Source organism: Sphaerodactylus townsendi, linkage group LG05 (assembly GCF_021028975.2).
Source record: "Sphaerodactylus townsendi isolate TG3544 linkage group LG05, MPM_Stown_v2.3, whole genome shotgun sequence".
Taxonomy (NCBI): Eukaryota; Metazoa; Chordata; class Lepidosauria; order Squamata; family Sphaerodactylidae; genus Sphaerodactylus; species Sphaerodactylus townsendi.
In genome coordinates this window covers 13,259,858-13,264,513 of record NC_059429.1, presented here as the reverse complement: position 1 = coordinate 13,264,513, position 4,656 = coordinate 13,259,858, and positions in this window count along the sequence as shown.

Here is a 4,656-nt window from a genome sequence, read left to right as displayed (position 1 = left end):
GGCTGTTTTTTCTAACTAAGGTAGCAGAAAACTCTTAGCAGCAAACTCATGAATTGCTAGGACATCTAAAGTACTAAGGTAAGTGTGGGGACGGGGATCCGGGGGGCAGGGACAGGTGCCATTTTCCCCCAGGTGCCATTTCCCCCCCACGGCACTGGTTGTGATCCCTTTCCCCTCTGAATTGTTATTTATAGACAGGAAAATCCAGGTGGGAAGAAAATATAGTAGTGCAATAGCCATTTTTTTTACCAAGCCCCAAAGACATGTTGATTTTGTAGAGCTAAGCTAAAGCCACAACTTTTTAACTACAACTTTTAAATTCAGTATTATGTATTTGATTTGTATAACATTCTCCTCAGCAATATTTCAATTTAGCAAGTTTTAAATTCAATCATATGTGCTCTTAAATGAAACTAGCTACTCCAGATGATTGGGGCTTTTCTGGCCTTCTGATTAGTGCTTTGTTTAATGCAGGTTCATTTGCTTCTTTAAGTGCCATTAAGAGCTCAGCATTATGTTAAGAGGAATTTTTAATAGTCAGACCCTCTAATATAAATTTGGCAAAAACTGGTAATTAAATTCACCAGAGTGCAAAGTATGAAACAAGTCTCTGTGGCACTCAAAGGTGCACAGTCAGGAAATGAAGCAAAGCTTTATTTCCTCAGCTAAATAGCAAGGGGGAGAGGGTGTCTTGAATTGCTATCTCATTATTATAAAGAGCTTGGAAACAAAGGGTCCATCAATTCTGACCTGCACATCAAAGAACTAAACAACTATTGTCCTCTGGGAGTCTTTTAAAGGCTTTCTTGCCTTGTTGCAATAACCCACAACTTCTTTTTAGCATTCTCATTAGTAAGTATGGTTAGTTTAGAATTGGAAAACATTTAATAGGCCTTTGTGTGCAAGTCACATGAAATGTTTGCAGAATGTCCCCACACATGTTTGTCCACACTCATCCCCTCCAAATGTTGCATGGCTGCAGTTAGGGGTTTTTCTTCTTTTGGGGGGGGGGGTTGTAGAAATTATACTTCATAGAATCTTAGATTCTCTGTTGCAATCATGGGTTAACTCATGAGTAAATTTACCCTCGTATAAGCGAAAATGCAAGAGGGAGAGATGGGTGTTCTGTCACATTTCAAGGGTCAAAATAGTACTCACAGGGTACTCCCCTTTGGGGAATGGCCATGGGAAAAGCATCTGCTTTGCATGCAAGAAGTCCCAGATTCAGTTCTGTTGAGTTAAATGGATCAGAGGTCAGGAAACTTAAACTTAAACCTTTATGGCCCTGGCCCCTGCCTGGTGGAATGCTCTACCTCCAGCTGTCCGGGCCCTGCGGGACCTTGGTGAGTTCCGCAGGGTCTGTAAGACTGAGCTATTCCACCGGGCCTTTGGGGGGGCTGGCCGCTGTTTTATCACCCCCCACTGAAGCTGCCGCTTTCCATCTGGCCGGGCCCTGGTTTCCATCTTGGGTCCTACCTATCCCCTCCCTCCACTGACCTTTAGATCAGGCACTTTGTTGTTTTAACTGGTATGTAATTGTAATTGTTATTTAAGTTTTTAAAGTTTTAAGTTTTTAATGAATTAAGCTGCATTCTTGTATTTGAAATGTTTTGCTGATTGTTGTTTAAAGTGCAGCCATTTTGTGAGCCGCCTCGAGCCCTTCGGGGGAGAGGCGGCTTATAAATCTCATAATAAAACAAACAAACAAACAAACAAACCTGAGACTGTGGAGAATAATTGCTAATCAGGAGAGGGTTGGCATAGAAAACAAACAAATAAATAAATAATATGCAACTTTGACAGATCATTTGCTGATTCAATGTCCAGATATTCAGGCCCAGTATTCTGGGATGAGCATTGAATGATGTTAATAGAGTAAAGATGTGCAGCAAAAAAAGAAAAGAAAAGAAAAAATGGGGGAGGGGAATCTAGATATGCTAGAGCAAAAAAATGCTATTCTCTATTTTTCAGAATTTGTTTTTAATAGGTTTTAGATTTTTTTGGTTCCATTATTCCCCATGGGAATCTTTCTGTGGGGCTAAGATGGTGTTTTAACATCCCGATCCTGTTGACTACTGCAGGGTCCATAACTTTGGCTACCTCAAAGAACTAGCTTCCATCTCCTGTTAACTCCCATTGGAAACAGTGGGGGATGGGGCACTCCTGTTAACTCCCATTGGAAACAGTGGGTCCATAACTTTGCCCCCGAACCAAACTTCATCAAACTCGGGTAGTATCATCACAACAGTCTCTGGAATTTTTAGTACCACTAGCTTTAAAAAATGTGACCTGCAGGCCAAAATGTGAAAAAACACAAGGGAGGTCTGCAGTAAGAAAGAAGAATTGGTGGAACTGTAAATTTGGTCTGGATCTACCGTAACTCCCCTTTTTGTTACAGAAAGATTATTTATCCTTTTAGAAAAGCTTACTTGTAGCTGCTATTTGTTGTAAGCTTCCAGAAGTGCTTTAGTATGCAACCCTATACTTTTTGATTGAATATTAACTGATGTTGTGTTTATTCTACCTTTGCCAAAAAAAGAGACAAGTTATGTTGTCATCACTATAATTATTACTATGAGTGTTCTGAAAAATTGAAAAATCCATGCATAATTGTGAATGGGCAGCAGTCATGGGCAGAAATGTAGATATATGCCCTGCAAGGTATTTTTTGCTCATTTCCAGTGTCTTTTCTTTCTTTTTTGCTGCATAGCAGAATGTAAGTAGGACTTGAAATGCATTGGTGGTTACAGATGCATTGGTGGTTACAGATGCATTGGTGGTTACAGATTGAAATGCATTGGTGGTTACAGATGGTTACAGAAAGTATGAACACTAGGTGTAAAGTAGGTGTAAAAAAGTCACCTTATCTTTTAGGATGCCTGCATGTTCTTCTGCTTGAATTTCATAACATTGGTAAGCAGCCTGGATTCTTGTGCATGTGTTATAATGTCATTACGGCTTTCCCCCTTAAGAGACCATCAGAGGTGGTTTGCTATTGTGCCCACTTCTGTGTAGCAACTCTGGACTTCCTTGGTGGTCACACATCAAAGTACTAACCAAGGCTGACCCTGCTTGGTTCCAGCATGTGATATGACTGGGCCAGCCTGAGAGATCCAGATCAGGGCCTGGATTTGTAAAATCTTGGCATACTCAAAACACAAGTATTGCTTTCAGTACTGCTAAGGTTGCTCTTGTACAAAACTCATACCCAACTATTATAAGTTAGCCAGGACTAAATGAAGCTCCCTTTTTTTCAAAGGCCCTTGATCACAACAAAATGGAGCTGGGTTGGGTCAATCTCTAAGTACATGATGGAATAAAACCAGTGCAGCACATTCATTAAAGTGTTGGAGTGGGGATGGGGAGTCCTCAGTTCAAATGGGTATGTCCTTATGTTTCCTAGATAAACTTAAACCATTCATTTCCTCTCAGACTAATCTATCTATCGATGTTGTGATGATAAAATGGAGAAGATAAGAACCATGTATGCAGTCCTGATCTGCTTGGAAGAAGAGCAGGGTAAAAATATGATCACCCCATTTGGATGAAGATTCCAGGCCCCAGGCAATGTACATAGTGTTTCTAACACAAATTCATCACTACCAGGCTCTCTCTCCTTAAACCATGGAAGGATCAAAAACATTTCAAAACCCCTAACACATGACACAACTTTGAATATTAAAGGCTGTGAGTTGCCTATTCAATACCCTCTTTAAAAAAGTCAAAGAAACACAGCATTAACTGGGAACAAATATTGACAACATGATTATAGTGTTATTAATCTTTATAGGTAGTGGGGAATAAGCTAAAGTCACAAGTTTATAGTCAAAATGTAAAAGGTAAGTATTATTAAAACAAAACCCAAAATTTACATGGCATTTAAAAAGGCAGAAACCAGGTAACTTCTTTAAACAGGAAACCTGGAAAAATGAATAAATTCAGCAGTGATTAGTGCCAGACAAAAATCCTATCATAGTTTTAATGTGGAGTGCAGTCTCTTTCTTTGTTCAAGGCTTTATACAACTGTGGAATATGTCCATGCCGTTTCAAATAGAAAAGAAGCAGGATGTTCAGTCATGTTGGCTGGATCCATTCAAGAGTTCCAGAAGCCCAGAAAACACTTTTAAGTTTTGTAACTTCTAGCAGTTACAGCTACTTGTTTTCCCAAACAAAAAGAACCAAACTTAGATACACTAGCTGGTTTGGCTGGCAGATGTGTCACTGAAAGAATTGAGACAACTAATCACAAGGAGTAGTGCAAAGGAAGGTAATTTATATCAAGCACCTGTCAATAATTAGAACTATCAGTTTTATGGAAATAAACTATTAAATCCAGTTATTTGCTGTTAGGACAGGAAAAGAAAACTCTTCCAGCAAAATGTCACTATAACACAATTAACTAATTAGTTAAACTAGGAAAGTATTCAGGTATTCAGCTGGGAGTATCAGACAAAAAAAATTCCACAGCCACAAACTGATAAATAGCTTCGTTTAAATTAAACAGGCAGGATAAAATAGAAATGTATCAACTTGACCTATATAAAGTCGCTGCCAATAAAAAGTAACTGTGACGAAGATGCCAGAAAACTAACAATCATCCCTATGTTAGCGTGGGATCAAATTCTCATGAGGATAGATTTCTCATGAGGGTAGTGC